Genomic DNA, 24,513 nt, shown 5'->3' with positions numbered 1-24,513 from the left:
AGCCAATTGAGTCTGACAATGAAAGGAATGCAACTGGTTCAATACTGTATCTACATTAGTTAACTCTTTTGTGATTCAAGTCCAAGAGTATACATTGTTCTATTTCCTCCCATTCCTTTATTCTAGATTCCCTTTGTTACTCTTTATCAATGGAAAAATCGAGGGAGGGATTTCCAGCTGGGAGCCCAACAAAAAACCAGGAGGCTCAGACTGATCTGCTCATTCGTGCTGCAAGAGGAATTTTAGTGGAGGAAATAAATGAAAACTACACAAAGAAAAAGCCATGACCTAAAATTATTTTGTTATCAGAATATTAAACTGCTTTCTATTCTGCAATATGTTTCTTCTCTCCGACCACAATAATTCATGAGTTTAAACAGAGTTTCTTGCAAATAAAGTATTTGTATTAAAGGGTACTCTGGGCTAGCATTCTAGGCAAATTTTTAAAATGAGTTAAAATTGTATCAGATAATATATCTGCCTGTAATTCCCCTTTATAATTTTTTGAGCTTATATTCACAGTTTCCTACTTAAAAAATGTTTCCTGTGCCACTGTTGGAAGACCCAAACAACATGGGGAACTAGTGAAACTGAGTAGACAGTTCACTGAGTAGACAGTTCTGTCAATCCACTGAGGCCACAGCACAATCCCAGGTCTACATTTGGCAATGCAGTTACTGCAACTGTACATGCTATTTGGTTGGCTGGCATGTTAATGGCTATTTTGGAGCCTAAATTACAGTTGTAAATTTAGATGGCACTTTTGAAAAATTTGGCCATATGCAGTAAGACCATTTTCCAGGTAGGTCAGTGTTTAGAATTAATGGCCTAACAATGTCTCTAAGTTATTCAATATATATGGCTTTAATTCTATTATTTTTTATAAATGAAATGTCTCTGGTTTAAAATGACTTTGTATTCATTTTTAATAGAGAATTCTTTTATTCAACTACTACATTATCCTTTCAAGAAAATTATCATACTCAACTATAAGTACTTAATGAGGCACTAATTAGTACTCTTAGTTTCCCCCATTTAAAATTCCATTGAGAAATGAGGTCAGAAACCTGGTTTAATATATGAGACACTTCTCTGAGTTTGGAGGAAAAACTACTCAAATTTGATATATACCTGTCATCATCTTCCTAAATGGACAGCCCTTTCCGAAATGCAAAAACAACACAAAAGTAAATCTCAATTAGAAATAATGCTCTAATGCAAGCAAACAGCAGTGATCTCAACATGATAATAAAAAAAATCTGCAAAGCAACTTACTTGAGCAAGTTGGTCTAGCAATGTGTCTCTTCACTTCAACTTGTGAATGGATCTAAATGTTTCCTCACCTTTCATTTAACAGTACAAAGACAACTCTTCCCACTTCAATAAGAGTTTCTTGCATTTAGATATGCAACTTTCCAGAGCATTATTTGAAGTGATGGTTATACTGTAGGTTTATTTGTAAAACAGCTTATACAGTGTCTCACTTCCATTAAATGCAACAGTACAATGAAAGTGCAGCTCCGCCTTTCTTCCTCACAGAGGCTCTGACAGAGCCCTGGCTTCTTGCCAGCAGTTACAGCTCTTGCTGTTCTTTGCAAGCGGAATAGTAGGCAAATTAGAGGTTATAAACATCTCCAATAGCAGGGGAATTCGTTTAGAACTTGTAAATGAATTTCAACATGTTAAAAAAAAATCTAAGAAAAATCAGATAGTAACTTTGTAAACTGAAAATATGTCCACAATGTTCTCAGGAAATTTATGCCCAGCCACCCATGAACTTCAATGTTGTATTTGCTCCACACTGTGTACTGATTGCAATTATTTAAAAACTGCTCTGTCAGGGGGGAAAAGGTTTCCTTTTGGCATTGACTCTCTTGCAAGTTCAAAAGACACATATGACCTTAAAGTTAAAAGGGGTGCTGGGACAAGTGCTATCATTTTAGATACAAACAGTGGGTAATTAAAAAAAATAGGAAACATTTATTTTAATCCCCCATCTAAAAAAGCACGAGTAACAGTCCCAATGGGAGGGAACAAATCTAGAGAGAAAGACTCTGGGCAGCTACCAATATTGTTCTCCATAATGTAACCTGAATGATTCTCCCTCCAGCCTCAGCCAGGCAGCAGAAATGAAAGCAGCTGGGGACAATGGTCTGAGGCAGTTTAACACTGAAGCCTTCGGGGAGATGGGGAGAGTTAGTAAAAGCTATGGGGAGATTAATACTGCCACAAAAAGAAGAATGAGAGATCTGATTGATGATGGTTCCTTATTGCTTCCCTACCTGTATAACTATGCTGTGGCAGCCCCCTGGTAGACTCTGAGAGATTTGCATGCATTAAATCCTGTGTCCTGTTTATCGTTATATTTTTACTTAGACTAGATGTCGGAGTCTATGTTTTCAGTAAAGGCCATGTCAAGTAAGCATTATTACCACATTACCACAGTCCCTCTGTGGATAAACACAGAACTTTCATTTATAGCACTGCTCCCATAGTTCATCAATGTAAAAGCAAAAGTATTCCATCTTATAACACACACACAAACACCAAAAGCATCCCAGGCATCCACAATATTTATGTTACTTTCATTGTCAATGCCATTCCTGTAAATTTAGCAGTGCATAAGATGACATTGATTCATATCACAAGACACAAAGTACAGTGCATAAGGTCATTAGATACCATTTGAAATGGCATGACATCATATGCATTTAGGAGATAACATAACTAAGCAGATTATGTACAAATAATTTCCAGTCACTATGTATCATCTTCATAGTTGCAGGCCCAGTGCAATAAGTACTTATTCCAGCTGTGGCTAAAACAATAGCACCAAACAAAGTATTTGATGCTAACAAGAATGAAACATTACAAATTCTTCAGTCGTATCTGAGAAAAGGGACTACTGATGGTCATTTGGGTTCTGCTCATGTGTGTTTTCCAGTCTTCTATTTCACAATTTAACTTGTTCTTTTACATAGTTTCTAGAAAAGCCTGGTTAGCAGCCAGTTCTCTCTGGGTACCTCTACACAGAGATTAACGCCCTTCAGTTGGCTGGCCTGGGTCAGCTGACTTGGGCTTGCAGGGCTCCAGGGCTAAAAACGGCTGTGTAGATGTTTGGGTTCAGGCTTGAACTCTGGGACCCTCCACACTCTCACAGGTCTCAGAGCTTGAGCTCCAGCCCAAGCCTAAACAGCAATTTTTCAACCCTAGAGCCTGACCCTCACAAGCCAGCCACAGTTTTTTTATCCCCATGTAGACACAGCCTTAGTAACAGAAAAATTCTGCCCTCTCCATACCCATGGAACACTACCACTCTTTTCAGTGTAGCACCATAGTTAAAGGTAACCTACAAAGTGGATGAAGAACTGAAGGGAGAGTGTTGCTCTTATTTTTAACTCTTTATAAGGTGGTGCTGGGGATGCACAGTGCAGAGGATGTGAAAGTGGTGTGTGTGTGTGAATAAGAACAGTCTGGCAGGTTTTTGCTAACAGTTTTCTGGTTGATTTTGCAAAGCAATTTAACAAAATGCATACTGTATATTATAACACACAGTATCTGTGCCTTGGGCCTCAGGTTGCAAAACAAAACTTTAAATGAATTTCCTGAATTCTGTTCACTCACCATTCTCACCCTTAACACTGTATTAAACTTACAGCAGAACTTTGCATTAATAATTGAGATATATCTGTTCCAATGGATGAATGATTACTTTAAATTAATTAGTTAACAAACAGAAAAAAGCAAGCATTACAAAATATATTTTAATTGGTGTCATAGCATTCTTTCTCAAATCTGAACCTTAGAGTCCAGGAATGAGATACTAGCATGAATTTCCCTAAGCTTAATTACCAACTTAGATCTGATAGGCTGCCACCACCCAAAAATATAGTGTTTGGGGCACTCTGACCTCCCCAACCTTCCCTGGGGACCCCAAGAACCCAGATCCCTTGGGTTCTTAAAACAAGGAGAAATAAAACCATTCCCCCACCTTCCCCCTCTCAGAACTTCCCTCCCTGGGCTATCCTGAGATACTGATCTAACCTCTTAAGTCACCATACAGAGAAGCATCTCCCTTCCCTTCCAAAAAGAGGCAAAAAGATTCAAGGAAAACAGAGAGAGATTTTATCTCTCCCCCTCCTGTCTCCCCACCTGTCCTGGTGAGTTATCCCAATCCCCTGGGATAAAACAAGGGAAACAGAGAAAAACAATCGATTAGGTTCTCTAAAAAGACATCTTTTAATAAAAGAAAGGAAAAAGTAAAGAATTATCTCTGTAACTTCAAGATGTAAATATTACAGGGTCTTATAGCTTACAGACACCAGAAAGAGACTTTCCCACCAGTACCAATACAAATCAAAATATTCCCAGCAACTACACATATAAAAGTTAACCAGCCAGATCCACAAATGCAAATAGAATAAAACAATTAAAAAGCCTAAACCTACCGCCTGTTTTACTTACTATATGAAAAGAAACTTAGAGAGCCTGTAGTAATGTCTGGTCTCTCTCAGACCCTCCGAGAGAAGAAGAACAAAGAACAAAGAACTCACATCCAAACTTCCCTCCACCCGAATTTAAAAGTATCTTGTCTTCTGATTGGTCTTCTGGTCAGGTGTCCAGTTCCCTGCTTGTAACCCTTTACAGGTATAAGAGACATTAGCCCTTAACACTCTGTTTATGACAATTAGAGTTTTATTATTTAGGCGAATACCTCATGACATACTACTAAACGTGCTGTAGTACATTGTGTACAATATTAAAGAATCTCAGGCTCCAATTCAAAAAATCGTCTCTGCATTTAAGTATCTGTTTAACTTAAACACCTCCTTGACTTCAATAGGATTTAAAGTGCTATCTTGAGTTGAGGTGGACTTAAGCACATGCATATGTGCTTTCCTGAACTGGGGCTTTCAGATTGGGAAAACAGACTACAGTACTTGGATGTTTAATTTATGATGAGATGAGAAGATGAATTATATAGTGTGAAGATTAGCAATGTTGTACTGCAGTTGTCTGCATGGAAATTGTACATAGAACATTGTTATTTCTTCACTGTGAATATATTAATTTTACATTCCAACCTATTTAATGTAAGATTTACATAAGTGTAAATCATTTTATTGTACATAACACCTAAAGACGTTTTGAACATGAAAAGTAAAATTAGTTCACAACAGAACTATGCACCATTGCTCTCTAATAACAATACATTCTATGCATATATCTTTCCCGTACTGTAAAGTGCTGTCCATATGCAGGAATGCCATAGCATGATAGGCTCTATTATAAACTGAGCAATGTCAACAGGAAAAGCACATCAACACTCTCACTACCTCATCATTTCTGATACCTCATGTGGCTGGTTATTTCTGCCATGAATCCTAGCAACTGAGCAAAAGAAGTGTTTTATTTGGAATTCAAAATTTCAAAAAGAAGCCAGGAGAGGAAAATATAATGATGTTTGTCTGGTTGCAACATTAAATAGGAATTTGTTCTTATATCAAGGATACTTTGCAGAATAAAACTGTCAGATTTAATACTAAGAAGTGAAGCGCAGATATTAACCAAAGTGATATTATAAGGTTTTACTAAAAATATATTACCAAGCATATATGCAATATAATTCCCCCTACAGACCTTCCACCTGAGGAAAAAATGAAGGGTCTAAGTCACCATGATGTTACTCCAATTTTACATTCACGTAACTGCTGGAATCAATGGAGTTACTCAGGCTACCCCATTCCCCACAGATTTACAGTCACGTTTAGGTTAACCTTGCGCATATCAGCATGCCATGTGTACTCAGTGAACGTATATACTGTGACATGACAAACCTCAGCAGCATGGGGCATGCATTAAATATGGGTGAAATCCTGGTCCACTGAAGTCAATGAGAGTTTTGCAACTGATTTCAAAGAGGCCAGCACACTGGCTATGCAAGTTGTGGCTTTGCCTGGCATGTACTGCATGTCAGTAGGGCACTAAAAAGGTTAGTAAACTAATGTTTTTAAATTATTCATTAATCTCACCCTTCCCTTATTCTCCAACTTCCTTTCTTTTCCCCTATACGTTGCCTCTTCTTCTCCCCTTTCTCCCACCCATGATCCACTGTTGTATGTTCGCTGCCCCTTCTATTTGCCCGCACCCCAGTCACCTCTGTCGCTTTCCCAACTGTGCTCTGCTCTGGGTGCTGGCAGTCAAATGAAATTTGCTGCACCCCTGTTTTTTAAAGCTTTGTGAAGTAGGACTTTTGTCAATTACACTGGGATTGCCAGCAAGGAGCAAAGCACAGAAGCTGGAAAGTTCAAAGAACAGACCAGGAGCTGCGCAGCTGGGGAAAGGAACACAACAAAACAAGGGAAGTGTCCTTTCCCAAGGGATACTGGGTGTCTAAAATCAACATGCCCTGAGCAGTCCACAGGGAGGAGGAGATCCGGGACCTCAGGTTAATGAAAACTCTAGAGAAATTACACTGACATCACCAACCACGACAGCAAAGCCCTGCTGGTTTGTCACCAGAAACTCAAGATGGAATTTTTGTTATGAGCCTAGAACGTTTCTGTCTGAAATGTTTCTTTGTGAACTGATGTACAAACAGACATTAGTACCAACAATGATATTATGGAGATGTCAGTAGCGACTCCAGAGCGAAGGTTAATTTGAAATTTGTAGTTTAAAAGCAGAACTTTAAATCCTTCTGTTTCACACTTGAATGATTAAATTCCATCTCCAAACTTGGCCCAATAGTTCTTCACAGAACAATTGCATTTCCAATGTCAATTTTTGGTAAGATATTTGCTACTGCTTGCAGCGAAAACATTTTAGAATGCTCCCTTTGCTATAATTTGGTACTCTTTTCCCACACCTTTCTTTGGGTTCCATAGTTAAACAGTCTCTCTCCAGATGGACGCCGAACTTCACACACACATTCTGAGCATGACGTGTCAGACAGTTATTCCCCTCATTCATGAAACTCTCCTTTATTTGGCCAAGATTAGCCAACAACACTGCTTATATCCTACCTATATATCTTGGGTACTTATATGGCCTCCAATACTACAGTATCTGAGTACCTCTCAAGCATCGTGTATATCCTCACAAACATCCCTGTGAGGTATGGAACTACTATTCATCACATTGGGGGAGGGATAGCTCAGTGGTTTGAGCCTTGGCCTGCTAAACCCAGCATTGTGAGCTCAAGCCCTGAGGGGGCTATTTAGAGAACTGGCATAACAATCTGTCTGGGGATTTGTCCTGCTTTGAGCAGGGGGTTGGACTAGATGACCTCCTGAGGTCCCTTCCAACCCTGATATTCTATGACCAGCTGTCACTTTTATAGACAGGGAACTGAAGCACTGAGAGGCTAAGTGACTTGCCCAAGGTCACATAGGCCGAGCAAGGACTTGAACCAAGGTCTCCTAAGTTCATCAGCTACTTGTGTTTTGGCAGGTTTCCCTGCCAAATAAAGCTGATTGAAAAATGTATTGAAAAAATAAGGTTAATTTTTCACCAAATTTAATTTTTATTTAATTTTTTTCACCTGCTCTGTCCCTGACTCACCTGCTATTGGGCAAGACTTGAAAACAGAGGCTGTATCGGATAGGCTCTAGGGTGGAAGAGGAAGTTCTGGAGGGCCAGGCAGAAGAGGCAGGAAGGGGTAAGCAGGTCCCCTGGGAGATGGAGCTTTCTAACAGAGATGGTCATGAGGTGGATGCAGCCAACCATTTCAGTGCCAAGGTTTCAGCAAATCAAGTGCTCCACACAGTGCTGCTGACTCAATGCAATGGGAGTCATGACAGTAGTGTGATGGGGAGCCCTTAATTCACCGACCACCCCACCCAGGGATTTCAAGCAAGGTTGCTTTTCAGTATGACCTCATGTCAGGTTACCAAAATAAACAAACCACTCTTCAGCACTTGACCCATCAACTTCATTGTGTTCTAAAGTTACAAGGAACTATATGGTTTAAACATGAACATGGTCCAAGGCACTGATGAGCTCCCTGCTATGATGCTAAAAATAGAACAGAATTGCGCAACGGGGGTGGGGGGAAGGAGACAATTCCAAGAAATCTGTGGCTCATCCATTATTATGCATCAGGTTTTTGGAGCACAGAGCAGAACACTGTCAAGACAAAAATGACAGGATTATTTTCTACTCTCTCAGTGACGTCAATTCTTTCAGAAGCTACAAGTGCTGAAAAAAATTAGCAAAATGCTAACAACAACTTTTAAGTTTTGGAAAAAGATCTAAAAGAGACAACTGAAATGAAACTCCTACATCTGCGTATACACATATATATTTGAACACTGAAAGCATCAGCTTTAGCAGTCTTGCACCACCTCTGAGTCAGGCTTTCAACCAAAAGCATCGGATATGGAATCCAAGTGGAGCTCTGTGCATATATAACAAACCTACTGTACGGTGTGATTTTTTTCCCTATATAGTAAATGAGTAATCCAAAAAGAAAACCTAAGAAACACTAATAGACTTCGACACACAGTAGCAAACTTAAACCTTTATAGCTGACAGACTTTACTGTCCAATTAGCTTTCGACAAGCAGACAGACCTTTCAGCAATTTTATATCTAAAAGCTTTCAAGAGCAACATGGCACTGGCTAAGTATAACAGCAGAAATGGCTTACAGAAAATTCTGAAAATAACACATTCGCTCTAGCATGCCAACACACTATTTTTAATTGTGGCTCATTAACGATGTAATAGAAGAAGAATTATGTTCACTTCCACTCCCATTCCATCAATGCAGTGAGATAATAATGCTGCTGTGCCATACCAAAAGGAATACTTATGCTTTGTAATTTAAGTAATCTAATTGAAAGGCAGAATGCAGTGATTCATTCCTTGTTCTATCTGCAACTGTTATGTGTTTTTGCCTATCACAGGGCTCAAGTAGGTGCAATAGGGTGGTTAATATAAAATGCGAGTAAAACAGACCTGGGAAACAAGAACAAAAAAGTCAGTTGAAGCCCTAAAACCTTAAAAAAAAAAAAAAAAAAAAAGTTTTATTGCAAACCAGGAGAGCTTCACAGAAACAGCTTGCAACTGCAGGCCTGCAAGGTTATTTAAACCAAGGGCTGAGACTATAGAGGTGCGATGAATCACACCAGAAAAAGTGTGAAATTCCACACAAAAAAGTTTGATCCTTTCTGTGTAGCACGTTATGTTTTATTTGAAATTTACCAGAAAGGAAAATAATTGTGTCCCCTTTTTGTGTTTTGGACCAGTGTTGTACCTTCCAGAAATGAATTCATGAGAACCACAGACTGGCTTGTCGGCTTGCTGTCAACTTTGGTGTCTAGAGCTGTCATTTCCTTTTGACTTAATTTCATCTCCAAATCATGCCAGCTTTAGAAAATACAATAGTTGGCTTGGCTTTTCTTAACCATTTTTTAAAATTGGGGCTAGATTCCTTTTGGAAGAAAGAAATGCTAAAACCAAAAATGTAGTGCGTCTCAGCATGGTATAAGGACAGTAAGCTTCTACCATATTGTGCCACTTCACAGACATACATTTTGGCTGCATGCAGATCTACACTTCGGAAACATAGTCATACTCGATCAACAGTTCACCCCATATTTGTGGCTAAATCATTTAAAAATTGCAACAGTAGAAAATCGTCAGAAATTTGCATGGTACTGCTCACCTTAAATGTGTCTCATTCCAGCCTCAGAAAAAAAACCACACTTCCACAGTCACCTAATTCTATGCAAACACAATTGCTTTCTCAACAGGGATTATCGCCATCTGATGTGCTGTTGAGGTATATTTGTCTTGACAGACTTGGGTAGGTATAATCCAAAAGTATGCATGATAGATTACAGTACTGAGCAGTACAGTATTTAGAAAAAAACATCACATACCAGACATTTGGACCAAATTGGGATGAATGCCTAGGCGTAAGAATTGGAACAGCAAAATGTCATTGTGCGATATTGGCATGCAGCCCTTTCATTTAAAAAATACTGTAGCATTCTGCAGTAATGCTCCAAAACACTACCATTTAAAACAATGTTACTATAAGACAAACCCTGTAACATGAGCATATTAGGTCTGATCCAAAGCACACTGAAGTCAGTAGATAACTTCCATTGACCTCATTGGGGTTTGGATGAGGCCTATTAAGAGCAAATAGTGCATGCAAAGAAATGCCCACAAGAACTGCAGGGTTTAGGAATAGAATCTCCAGCTTTACCATCCTGTGCCTGTTGAGAAGCACAGTTGCAAGCACTGCTGCAGAGTAAAAGGGAATTGGTGGGAAGGTGTGGACACAGCCCAACTGCTCCCCTCCACAAATAGTGCTTAGGTCTTGTGGATCCATGCACACTGTGGACCCTTTGGCCATGCCCTCACCATACCAACATGCCTTCCCTTTGGTGGAATGCGAAACTCCACAAGGGAGCAACAGAGTTTCCTCACACAGGTTTCTGCTGCTTGATACATTAGCAGAGAGGATATAGGCTGTTTCCACTGTGTCTGGGCTACTGGCCTTGGAGATTCAATTAGATTTTGAGCCATTACTCAAGTAAGTTTTCCAAAGACTATTTTGCATTTTATCTAAAACCCCTTTTATTCAACAATCTTTAAGTGCTTTACAAAGAAAGGTAAATCTTATCCTCTTTTTAAAGATGGAGAAACTTGAAATGCACAGAGAATAAGGGAGAAAATGTCACAAATGGCAGTTAAGTATCTCACTACCTATTGTGCCTTTGAAAATCTCTCCTAAATGACTTGCCCAGGATTATATAGCAAGTCAGTGGAAGAATCAAAGTACAATTCCAATTCCAAATCCCTAGCAATAAACACTGTACCACACTGCCTACTTTAAGGCTATTTCAGTGCTTTTTAACATCAGATGCACCTAAACACTAATTGATATATAATCCAGCAATACCGCTCTCTGGATTGCTATGCTCTGCCTCTTTAGAGGCTAGGCACTACTGCACTGAATGACAGTAAAAAGACAATTTACACACACGTTTTTCAGCAGTGTTTCATTGTGGCATACCAGCATGTGGTATGACATGGATTAGGAGTCATACCATAGTTAAAAAAGCCTTTCACTGACATGCATGGCCCAAAATTCTGCAATCCCATCTCACCCTTTGCAGAAGTAACATCTACTGCCTTGTTTTGTTTCTCCTACAATTGTTGGCTGCAATATAGATACTCAAAAGTTGGACGACCAACAAACAAGCTTCTAATGGTCCTTTTGGTATTCACAGGTTTTGGCAGTTTACTAGATCAGGGAATGATTTTCAAATATTTTGTTTTTGTTTAGATAGATTTTAAATAGATTTGTTTGTAGCTTTAAGATATTTTACATGTGTGCAGCTAATGATAAAGAGTCTTTGGCCAAAATTGTCCAACCTGAATCCTTGAAGTCAATGGATGATGCAATTGTGCAATCTATATTTAGGAGTCTAACTTTAAATTACCCAGGTTTGAAAAAAAATGTTCTGAGCTTTTTGGTATTTAATTATTTTAAAAATATTTTAATTCATCATTCAAAGAAAAACTGCATCCATTCTTCTAAACTAAAGTCCAGAAGTAGAACGTTATTAGGAAATGGCCAAATTCATTGTCAAAAGAAGTTCTCAGTTCATTCATGCTTACAGGCGTCTCCTATCTTTTGACAGGTCAGTATATCAATGCCAGCTTTCCTTTGCATAACAACATGAACAATATCATGGCAGGCTTATACGTTACAGATGAAAATACTTTACGTCTCACTGTAATCCATTCATTGGTTTATGGATCCAAAGCCCCACAGGAGTGTCATAAATCCACATAATGTCCCTGAGTACTGGATCTGAATCTCTGACGTAGCTGAAGACGAGTAAAACCACAAATAGCCAGACAACTCCCTAGAGACTATGCAGCTACAACGACTGAGGAGGCCTATGAAGGCAACGAGTGCACAGGGGAAAAACGAGCAGGGCGAAAGTGTGCAAAGACCCCTATATATGCAGGAGGGGAAACAAAGCCAAGACAGTATGATTCATAGATTCCAGGGTCAGAAGGACAACTGTGAACAGTTAGTCTGACCTTCTGCATAAACACAGGCTAAAGATCTTCCCCAAAATAATTCTTGTTTGAACTACAGCATATCTAAAAAAAAAAAAATAAAAAAAAAAAAATAAAAATCTAATCTTGATTTAAAAATTACTAGGGATGGAGAGTCCACCACAACGCTTGGTAAATTGTTCCAACGGTTAATTAGGCTCACAGTTAAAAAATTGCACCTTCTTTCCAGTCTGAATTTGTCTAGCTTCAACTTCAAGCCACTGGATCGTGTTATACCTTTCTCTGCTAGGCTGAAAAGTCCATTATCAACATTTAGTTCCCCATGTAGTTACTTATTGACTGTGTTCAAGTCACCCCCTAACCTTCTCTTTGTTAAACTAAATAGATTGAGTTCTTTGCCTCTACCATTATATGGCATGTTTTCTAATCTTTTAAAAATTCTCATGGCTGTTCTCTGAACCCTCTTAAATTTCCAACATCATTCTTGAATTATAGACACTAGACACTATATTCCAGCAGCAATTGTACAAGTGCCCAGTATAGAGGTAAAATAACCTCTCTATGCCTGCCTGAGATTCCCCTATCCAGGGATCATGTTAGCTCTTTTAGCCAAAGCATCACACTTGGAGCTCATGTTCAGCTGATTATTCACAACTCCCAAATCTTTTTCAGAGTCACTGCTTCCCAGGATGGAGTCCCCCATCTTGTGTGTATGGCCTTCATTCTTTGTTCCTAGATAAATACATTTCCATTCAGCTGCATTAAAATGTATATTGTTTGCCTGTGCCCAGGTTACCAAATAATCTGTATTGCTCTGTATCAGAGACCTGCCCTCTTCTTTATTTACTACTCCCATAATTTTTGTGTTGTCTGCAAACTTTATCAGTGATTTTATTTTTTTTTCCGGGTCTTTGATAAAAATGTTAAATAGCTTAGCACCAAGAACCTGTGGGATCCCACTAGAAACATACTCACCTTCATGGTCCCTCCTTCCTTTCAAACCCATCTGTGTGACCACTAGGCAGCTGGAGCATCACAAGTCCACTCAGTGTAGCACAGTATAGTTCAAAGTGGATTGGCCCACAGATTTTGGGCTTCATGGGGCTTTAAAGGCCACGCCACTTAACTCCTTCAAGACCCTGCAAAATCCTCACTGGACAAGAACGTTTTAACTACAGAAAGGGGCCGGGCCTATTAAAAAAAAAATCTGTGTGATGAGAGTTCAGAGCCAGATAAAGTGATCAACAAGTCCCTGAATCAGTGTGCTTTTGCCACAAGTGTGCTCAAAAACATGGCTTCTGCACTTATACAGTACTGATCTTGGGAAGAGAAAGGGGCAGGTCAGAGTCAGGCAAAATGTTATTTAATAATACCGTTTTATAACCTGTGGGCTCCTCCAATTTTATGGATGAAGTTAAAAATCACCCTCTACTAGAAATGGCCCTAAAACACAAAGTTCAGATCTGGATCCTAACTTTCCCAAAGTTGCAAGCAGATTTTGGATCAGAGCCATATCTAATCTATACTACTGTGCCTTTCATGGCCTTTATAATGAATAGCCTCACTGCGGGATCACAGTACTGGTTTCATTCATATTTACATTGCTCTTTTGAAAGACAATGCACATGATTTAAAGAAAGTGTTGAAAACTTTGCAGATTTTGAATATTTTGCCTTTTGTGGTTTACAGCCTGAGTAGACAAATGCTACTTCAGCTTCAAGTCATTTAATTTTTATATGGCTTACTAATAAATGAAAATCAGAGAGACTGCTCATCAGTATTAAATGGACCATACCGATCAGACGTACTATAGGCGGCCTGTACCTCACTGAAACCATATACTGTGTTGTTTCATGACACTCACTCAACCACACACAATAAAGCTCCTTCTTCTCCCTCCCCAGTACCTCTCTTTTACAAAAGCTTACACTCACACATGTAAACAAATGAACAATTGCACTATGTGTCTGGCAGCCTGTAGCTCTCCTTCGGATTCACAAAAGGCACACCCCATTGAAAAGATCCATATGCAGGGAACTCTAAGCAAGCACACAAATTAGCAAAAGCCTCATTTCCACTTAACACAAGTTGCTTTGGTTACCAAAGCAGCTCTTGGGGGGAAGGGGGGAGAGCCCTTTTTCATTAGTTGACCAAAAAAAAAGAAGGCCAACCAAAGATATTTTCCTTCAGAAGCTACAGTAATGTAATAGTTTGGGAGACCTGAGGATCAGGGGCTAGGAGGTAAATTGTAGGAAGAGCAGGAAAATGGAAAAGAAAACTAGCACATCTTTAATCCAAGAAGGGCTCAGATCCCATAATCCACTCCAAGTGAAAAATACAATGCAGAAGAAAACCAACCCTTCCACTCAGTTGACATCCACCACGGAACCTTATGTTCTATACACACGAAAGGGTGCACTATTTCTCCTGACAAGGAATCCAGAAAATGGCAGAAGTTGCCATACAATTTTTATGCATTTTATAATGCAGCTCATGTTGCCAACGTATTTTCCTTTTTCCTAGTACCCCTCCAAAAAATGGTCTTCCCCACCTGTCTGAGAAGAAAACTGAACAGGACAAACCCATTGTGACTGCAAAAGAGAGTTGTCCAAATGATTAAAAAGGCCACACAGATGCACTGTTGTTACCCTGTACTTTATAGCCACCTTTGTCCTTGGCTCAGAAGAGGAGGAGGAAGAGCGGTTACTTAAGTTGTATAGTAACGTGAGTGCTTCCAGTAGTGTCACTGTGGGTGCTCCACATCAGGATACACCTGTGCCCGTGTGCTCTTGATCAGAGATATCTGTCAGTAGCATCTGCAGGTCTTTGCCTGTGCCCTAGAAAACGCTGTGCCCCAATATAAGGGTACATAAGAAGGAGGTGGACCACTACCACTTTAATGCCTTTTCAATAGCTATAGGTTATTTATCTTGTACAGTAACTGGAGTTCTTCGAGACATGCATCCCTATCAGTGCTCTACTAGCTGCCTTCTTTCTCCTCTGCCTCCAAGTCGCTTGCTAGACCTTCATGACTGAGAAAGAACTGGAGTGGGGGCAGGGTCTGCCTTCCCTAGATACCCTTACACTAGGGCACAAGGGTGTCTAGGGAGAAAACATGGACAATTCTGACAAAAATCTCTGATCAAGAGTGCATGGGTGCACATATCTTGACATGGAGCACCCATAAAGGCACAACTTGAAGAAGAACTAGGAGGATACTGGGAAAGGAAAACTATGTGGATTACATTGCACCAGGATTAAAAAAACCACACAAATAAAAGACATCACACTGGCCTGAAATAAATGCAGATCCCATATCTTATGGTCCACAAAGGGCTAGAAACAAATGAACGTTTTGTATCAATTCTTTTTCTTAGTGTATGCGCAAGGTGCCTCAGGTGGCACGTAACCAAGATTCATCACCCGATTTAGTCTGCTGGGTGACTCATTAGCTTCCCTGGCCTGGGCCGGGTACTGACAGGGAGCACGGCATGAAAACTGGGAATATCAGATAGTCAAGATAGGTTGTGAGGTCATAGAATCATAGAAGTTTAGGATTGGAAGAGACCTCAGGAATCTCTTCCAGGAGGAGATATCAAACGTTAAAAGAGCGTTAATTTGATTCAACATCTTCGTCTTGCACTAGCTGAATTCTGACATGATTTTTAATCACCCGCTACCTGAAGAAAAGTTAGATCTAGAAAGCAATGCTTTTTACCACCTGAAGGCACCAAGGAAACTAAGCAATCAGATGACATAAAGTAATAATCTTGAGCAGTTTGCAAAGATTCTTAGTTATTGGACTAGTATGAATGCTTTCAGAACTAGTACAATTTTCCAAGCAATAGCCCTAAATCAGTGACCAAAGAGGAAATACATTGATCCCCAGCGCTGAGCCTGTTGATTCAAAAACAAACTTATAAATCAGTGTCCATAGGCCTGCTATGCTCTCCTCAGCTCTGCAGCAAGGAAAGGAGCAAACATGTGCAAATATCATCCAGATTAGTTCAGGCAATATGAAAAAGAGGGCGGGAAAGGGATACACTGTGCATTTTACCCTTCCTCGCCACACTGAATGCAGACCCTGTAATGTTGCTGTAGGATTTTGATCAGCATAGCTGGATGGGGCAGAGGAACACAGGATATGGCAGACGCCAAACACATTTTCCCCTTCAGCAACCTGATGTTCCAAGCTGATGACCTGCTCTTCCGTCTTCTCCTTTCCGTTCACGGTGCTGTTTTTGTGTGTCTTCTTGGAGCTGAGCAATAACTCTTTTCAGTGCTGTGGTGCACTGGAAATCCTCCTGAGCGTTAAGGCTGCTCCTTACAACATGAACGCCAGCTCCATGGCTTTTCAACATCCCTTTTTGAGAGATGAGTAATGCTCAGAGATACTAGTGGCAGTCATGCTGCTTGAAGAAGGGAGAGTGAAGGGCAAGATGCAGGCACGCCATAGAGATGCCCCAAGATCTGGGGGGCTGGTGTTGGAATTCCTTGGTGGTTCTCATGCTCTGCACAGGCCTGATACCACATTCCCTGCCCCTTCTACACCATGGCTAACCTTTGTCCCATGAGAGAACACAGCAATTCATCCATGCCCTCAACTGTGCAGGTTTCTTACAGTAATTTTTTGTCTCCAACACCTGTATGTGCAATGGAAGAAATGATTTGGTATTTCTATTCAGGAAGGAGGCCAGAGGATTTTTTAATGATTATTTATAGTATTATCAGGGATCACAGTTTTACAACTGTACCGTATTTTCATCCTTACTCAATACAAAAATTCAGTCATTCCTTTTGAATTCGAGCAAAACAAAACGAAGAACAAAGGTGAAAGACGAGGCTTTTCACTGAAATTCATATTTAAAACCTCTTTATTTAGGAAATGCTAAACAAAACAACACAAAGTGGTCTGAATGACAGAAGTGCTGATTTTGCTGTTACTCAAATATCGATGCACCACTTATAGCTCTGGTTCAGAAAGGAGACTTTATGTATTGTTTTAACTGCACCAGTTTAGAATGTCACCAACAAAGCAGTAAAGCCAGCCAAAATAGTAAAGATAAAATAAAATTAACAGAACTCTGTAAGAAGTCTGATATTCCAGGTGAAGATTTTTTAAATATATATAACTGAAAGGTACCTATTTAACATAAAAATACTACCGCAGACTGCTGTAAAATCTGATTACTGATGTAAGTTCTATAACAATAAGAGATTGTACAAGCATTTTCCTACAATCCACTATATTTTATACAATACCTTTCTTTTTACAGGATCGTATAATATAGTCTCTTATCCCACAAATACTTATGCATGTGAATAACTTTAAACATGAGAAGCCTCATTGATTCAACTGGGACTAATCATTTGCATGAAGTTAAACACATGCATACATGTCTCCCGGATAGTATTTGCTCAGGTAGTTAATTTCAGAAACAGAAGTACACTACATATGTTTGTTTTTTTCTCTGGTTTTGCCATTAAAATTTTGTTATTTTTACACACATACACACCCCTATCAATGCAGGTTAAAAAGACATCCTGAGATTCAAAAGTTAATAATGATTACATTAATTACAATAGAATTTGTGCCAAAACCTTTTCTGTCACTTACCTCAAATCATGTGAGAGTGTTTCAAGATGCAGTCGTAAGTCTCTCTTTGTCCCCTCAGCACACTAGACATTGCAGCACTTTTTTCTGATGTCTTGTATTAAAACTGTTTCACTGTGCTCCAGGATACTTAAACAAAAACAAAAAAAGAAACACTCAGAATGAAAATGTCACTTCAAGTGGTTGGTAGGTGGCTCAGGGGAAATCCCTGACCTTTCTCCAATGTATATTTTATTTCCTAAAGCAACTGTGTTAACTACCCAGAGTAAAAGCATTCTGATGACTGTTCTGTAGGTTGCCCTTTTTCCTCACAATTGCCTTGAACAAATGTAAAGTATTTTTTAAAAATCATGTTCTCTGGTACACTATATACTGTAATATAGTGTGGTAATTAATGAACCAATGAGTACCTCATTCACCGGAATACAAAATTGTATGAGGGAAAGGAAAGAACCACTGTAGATGCAAAGCAGAGAAATGTGTTGTGTTAAATAACAAACTGCTACAGTAGATAGTGATCATTCATGATTATTGTTTAAGGAAGCTTTATGTGAAGTTTGATTGACTGCCTAAAGATCTACACCAATCACTTTGTCACATTAATCTTTTTTAATACTAATATGTGGGAAAATATCAGACCAGACAGTAAATACGTACAACAATATTTTGGAATTTACAGAATACAAGACAGACTGGCTGAAGGAGGGAGGAAAGAAAGGTGGGAGGGTGAGTGAATGAGTGAAACATGCTGACTCTCTGATATGAGACAATTTTGATATTCCCCGCCATCACCAAAAAGGCATGAATGTTTTTGATTTTAAAGTAAGAGATTAGGAGTTACATCAGCATGCTCAATCTCCTTTTGATTGTAGTAAAACAACGGGCCATGTTCACCCTCATGTAGAGCCATTTATGACAGGGACGCATTTGGTCCAGTATTTAAGGTTTAAGCTGTCTCTTGCAGTATTAAATGATTTAGTGCTTTGAACCAGCACTGAGTTCATTTTCTCTTTGAGAACCTTCATCCCATTTCACGGTCCCCTTTGGATTCTGGGCATGTTAGTTATTGTTTTATAAACAATTTTTAGAGCTGTATTTGGAATTGCTATACAAAATGTATAGCTAAAGTCTCCCTTCAGTTACACCTGTGAAACCCCCACTAAATTCAAGGAAGTTTCACAATGTGACTGAGGGGAGAATTTGAGCAAACCGTTTGTTTGCTTTTTTTCAGCTATGTCGGACAGGCAGCACTGAATAATTTTTTCCATTGTTTTTAATTAAGAAGTGGAGTCATTATCCACGTCTCTCTGGGACTGTGCATTCTTCTGCAAACAAAAAGTGGTCAGTGATTCAAAAAGTAAAATCAATGATGCTGCATCTCCAGTTGTAAAAAATACTGGGAACAAAAACTGAGGTACTTAAGAGAGGGTGGAAGTACCCCTAAACACCTTGCTACTTTTCTTTTAGTATCGGCACAGAAACGACATGCATTTCACCAGTCCCTAAAGCAGTTTACACATTATATACAGAACCCCAAAGCTTCTGTTTAAGTAACTATAAGCTGTTCCTGCACAGTCAGGCCCACTAACCTGTGGGAGCAGGATGAGACCCTTTAAACTGAGACCCTAATCCTGAAAAGCCTGGAAGTTCAAAGTTAAGGAAGACAATCTGTCTATGCCTCACCCCACCTTGCAAACAGTATTAATTCAAGACAAAATGTAACGGGCATGAGTTACTGGCTATCAGGTTTTACTATGAACTTCCTAGCTTCCCTCTGTGTTTGTGTCACAATCTTTGTGTCTTTTAAATGTAAGGGATGGAAGGTTGTATTTTAAGATCTAAAGGAACATAAAATTATTTTACTCTTACTTTCACCTTTATCTTTAATTTTTTAAAATAAATAAATAATGCTCATTTACGGCCAGATTCCCTGCTCTGCCACAGACTCCCTATGTGACCTTGGGCCAGTCATGTAACATAACATCTTCGGAAGTGTTCAAGACTTTCAGTGAGATGCAAGCTCCTAAGGCCCAGACCCTCAAAGGTATTTAGATGCCTAACTCTCAATGGGAGCAAGGCGTCTAAATACTTTTGAGGATCTGAGCCTCAGACACTTTTGAAAATGGCGGTTAGGCTCCTAAATCACTTACTTACTTTATAAAAGTTAACTTTAATCTTTCTGTGCCTCAGTTTCCCATCTGTATAATGGAGTTGGTAGTATGACCCTACCTTGCAGTGAGGAGTTGCGAGGATATACATAACAAAGATTGTAAGGCACTCAGATACTATGGTAATGGGAGCCAGCACCAAGCACAATGGCTAGGTGATAATCAATAAATATTATTACTAACAGCAACAATATACAATTAAATTGGTAAGTGACAGACACTCTTAACACATGTTAAATAGCACCTTAATCAATAAAACAACCCACTGACCTCCAAAAAACCCCTTGTAGAGCGAGGTGCTACTCAAAATAAGTAACAGTATCAGAATCTGGTCCTTATAAAATACAAACTAGGAAACTCTTTGCTGGGTTGTACTTTTATCAGCACTACAGCCTTTTCCAGAGCTCTCTGAGCAAAGCCACCCGTGGAAGGCTGAATGGTTTCGTAGTAGTCACAGAACTGTTTTATAGCTGCTTGAATCCAGAAGCTGGAAAAACACCAAATAATGCAAGAAAAAATCCAAATATCACGAGATTTCTGATAAAACGGTGTGAGTTGGCAACACTGTTAAAGAGTCTTTCTGCTGGATTGCTTCATACTTGCATTTGTCTGAGAGTGTTGTCTATGCTAAACTGACCAAGATAGTTTTCCATCCCCCGCAATTTGTACTTAATCATTTTAACATGTCTGACTACAATCAAAACCAACGAAAACCACAACAGTGGAAACAAAGAATCAAGAAAAGAAAGAAATTAAACCCCAGGATGCACTACACAGGAAGAGTTAGATCATGCCTCACCCTGTGTGACTGCACGGAGGCTGGGAAGAGAGGGTACAGTGAACTGCTTTCCTGCACAAATGCTCTCACACTGATGCAGACAATCCATCTCCAAGTACGGGGGGGGGGGGGGGGGTGTGGGTAGAGAAGGGGTGGAAATGACTAGAACTGCCTGCACTACTTACTACTAGCTCCAGAGGTGATTCTGCACAGGGAATGGGCAGAGACAGGCTCCACTCTCATGTGCATCAGGATACAGTCAGCGCCAGACTAGGATAATCCAGAGCCCTAGAGACACCCTCATGCCACCCGAGGAGGGAGAACTGGTGACGGCCAGATTACTCCCCCCAGACAGTGGTGGGAGTGGCAGCAGGGTACCTTTTCCTCCACTCAAGCAGTGGCAGGGCTCCTCACCTCAAAGAGGGGATATGCTCTGCTCATGTACATAGTACTAGTTGGCTTCCTCTCTGGCATTAGAGTCTGCTGCTGGCCTTCCCTGCACTGGAGGCTGTCTGCAGACTCAGACATCTGCTGCACATGGATTCTAAACATCTCTGCAAATGAGAGGACCAGAAAAATACTTTCTTTTTAAAAAGAGACCCTGAAAGCTGTGGTGGTGACTTTATCACATGGCTTTTGCAGCTGTGGCCCTAAGGCACATGCCTGTTGTCTACAGGCCTTCATCCAGCCTTGGCTGGAGTGTTTGCTAATCATGTTAAAAGATGTAGCAAACCCTGCCCAGCACCATGCTTCTCCTTGTGCCCAGGAGGAGGCGAGATTGTGTCTTTTAAAGACGTAATCTCTCCTGACACCACCACTCAGTTGGAGACCTCAGACATGTAGGTGGCAGGAATAGGCCTTTGTTTTTGAATTTTTGTCTAGGTATTCCTTCACCACAGTATCTGAGCATGTACAGCGGGGCAAAGGGGGAAAACAATACATTACAAACATGAAGTCCAGTCCAGGTAATACAGTCATGATTGCTACCACTGAACTGTCCGGGAGGCTTATGCGCTGAGGGATTGCAAAACAAGGCCCACATTTCGCTTGCTTTAAAAAACCTCTGAGTTCCGATACCAGAACCACTGTGCTGCCACCTCCTAAATGATTATTGTCTACACCTCCTATTTGGACAAGCTGGCATCGGAAATAAGATTCTTTCATAAAACTCCGATATGCACATGAAAAATGATAAACACTATATTTAAACAATTATAATTGTCTGAGGTAAGTACACAGTGTGAGAGAGGTAGCATACTTCATTGTAGCGAAATATGTAAAACCTGTGTATGGTCTGCATACTTAAATGTAGGGCCTCTAGAAAAATTAAGAAATGCTGTGTCCCTTGAGATGGATTTCGAAGGGAGCAGAGCAGCTATCAGAGCACACAGCCTTGAGGTTCTTCTCCCTCTTACTCTCTGCCTTAAAAAGGAGCTAGCTCAGCATTTAAAGATGAGATCTGTACCTTGAACTCTACCCCACCTGTAGGCTGGCTATGTTAGGCTGGATTTTCAGTAGCATGTGTTTGTTTATTGATAGGTAGTTGTCCACAGAGTGAACAATCTAGGTCACTTAGCTATGTTAAAATAGATGTCCCCTCATGCCATGGGAAACAGGTAATTTTAGCAGAAACTTTCTGTAGCATCCTTTGTTACAGGGAACACTAGAGATGACATCATTAACATTCTTCAGCTCCCTGGAGCTGACCAGCCTCCGACCAGCAGCAGCACCAGAACTAGCAAGAGAAGATAATGCTTTTGGACGCCAACAAGGCCATTACTTGCAGTCCGGGAAGCAACAAAAGCCCTAATGTGGAATAATAAGGACCTGGGCTCTAGAAGAATTGGTCAGATTTAAAAGGACTATTTAAGCTAACCCCCTTCCTTTAACGAGAAGGAGATAGGATACGGAAGTAGATGAAGTTCCCATGTCAGCTCCCATACCACATATTACTGACAAGATTTATAATTGTATAGTGTTTTGTTATTCCCCCGTCATCTGTATTTCCACTTCCTTTTCTTCACCATGAATCACTACACAAGAACGTCAACAAATAATGGGATTGGTAATCAACTCTGTGGATTGCTGACGGTCCAGTCCAGGAAACAAGGTTTGTCACGCTTGTTAGACTGACTCTCACATGTACTCTACTGGGGTAATAGCACATTTTTTTTAAAAGATGTGTAGTATAGCATCAAGTACATACAATATCAAGACAATATTTCCACAACACCTCACTATAATAGTGCCTCAGTTTCCACATCTGTGAAACAAGAATAATGATGCTGACCTCCATTATAAAGCAGTTTGAGATCCACTGATGAAAAGGGTTATAAAAGAGCTAGATTTCATTATTATTAAAGTGTAAATTATATTCCTTTTCTACCTCCAAACAACCACAGCCACAAAAACTTGCTTAAAAACAGAATACACTAGTAGGGTAAAAAAATCCTTAACTAATATCTTATTATCGTTGATCTCAAATCAGCAAGAACTTGAGCACATACGTAACTTCAAGCATGTGAGCACTGACTTCAATGTTGCTACTCACATGTTCAAGGTTAAGCACAAACTTAAGGGCTTTGCTAGACCAGGGCTGTTATTTGATAAGCTTCAAAAGTGTGTTTGGCATTGTACAAGTCCTAGAAGATGATATGGTCATTGGCCCTCCCAATGCAAGCTCTCTTTCAAACTTCTCAATACACCCTTTCTTCTCTGAGGCTTACTCACTCTAATCTCCTCACGGTAATATCTACAAAGAAAAAGGAAGAAAGCTAAGACAGAAAAATTATGAAATGCCTAAGACGTGGCTTTTACTAACTAAAGCAATTACATGATCTAAGGCCTGGTCTACACTACAGAGTTAGGTCAACATAAGGCAGCATACACTGACCTAGCTACACTAAAATGTAGCTCTGAGCAATGTAACTCGCACACTACAGCAACTTAATAATTCCACCTCCTAGGACATAGCTCTTAGGTCGATGCAGTGTCAGTGTAGACACTTCGTTGCTTATATCAACTGTTCCTGCCTTTCAGAAGGCATCCCACAATGCCCCCCACTGACAGTTCAATTGCTGACTTGCCCTAATTGCTGTACGCTCTTCTCCTCCCTTCCCTTCCACTTATCCCAGAAGGTTTGCTACCTTCCCTGAGGGAAGGTCAGTATATTTTGTGTGTTAAGTGCTAGGTACACTTACATCACTGTATTAGTAGCATGTCAATAATAAATAAAATGATGATAAAAATAATAATAAACTCAGCCTTAAAGTGGAGAGCACTACCCTGAAATCTAGTCAATTAAAAAAATAAATAAAGGAGTTAAAAGTAGTTTCAGGTATTATGCCTGCCCCCTATTTTGTGGTTTTATAACCACATCTCCCTAGCTTTAACAATGTTCTTCTCTCTCCTGTTGTGGTGTGAAAGACGCACAGAAACAGCAAGGGAAACTGACTAAATGATTATATAGGGGAAAACTGTGAAACTGACTATACACGAAGTGCTGTCTAAAGCCCAACCCTAACAAACTGGAAAACAAGAGATATCACTCTTCTCCCTCCTACCCTTCCATTTCAGTAACAGTAAATTTTAAGTGCAATATACAAAGATAGCCAGCAGATTATTCAAGATAGAAGTATGATTTTTATATCAGCAGTCTAAGTCTGATTTTATGTCACTTGTCCTGGATATTTCTTTTCAATATGGATTTCGAGTACCCCTTCCAAATTTCCTTAAATAGAGCCCCAAAACACTGACATTTCTCCCCCATAATCCATGTAATGAGAGAATCTTTCCACCTACATAACCAACTATTCTTGCTGGAAACATTCATCCACCAAAAGGGGGAAGAGGTTTGTATGCTTTTTTACCAATGTATTTTCCCTAGCAGTAACAACTGCCTAAT

The 24,513-nt window shown here is 39.8% G+C and overlaps 1 protein-coding gene across 7 annotated transcripts in view; it reads right to left on the bottom strand.

Moving 5' to 3' along the window:
• Positions 1-24,513, bottom strand: part of ATXN1 (ataxin 1) — a 274,987-nt gene that overhangs the window by 181,111 nt on the left and 69,363 nt on the right. For 6 of the 7 annotated variants that reach the window (XR_007772752.1, XM_050941582.1, XM_050941581.1 and 3 more), the window contains one exon: positions 17,667-17,792. The gene's annotated coding sequence lies outside the window, so the exon portion shown is untranslated. Of the gene's footprint in view, positions 1-13,024; positions 13,201-17,666; positions 17,793-24,513 lie in introns of those variants that run through there. The other variant, XM_050941586.1, reaches the window with a different exon arrangement.

This window comes from Gopherus flavomarginatus, chromosome 2 (genome assembly GCF_025201925.1).
Source record: "Gopherus flavomarginatus isolate rGopFla2 chromosome 2, rGopFla2.mat.asm, whole genome shotgun sequence".
Lineage (NCBI taxonomy): Eukaryota > Metazoa > Chordata > Testudines > Testudinidae > Gopherus > Gopherus flavomarginatus.
Note: the sequence above shows the minus strand (reverse complement) of the source record. Positions and strands in the feature narration are given on the sequence as shown.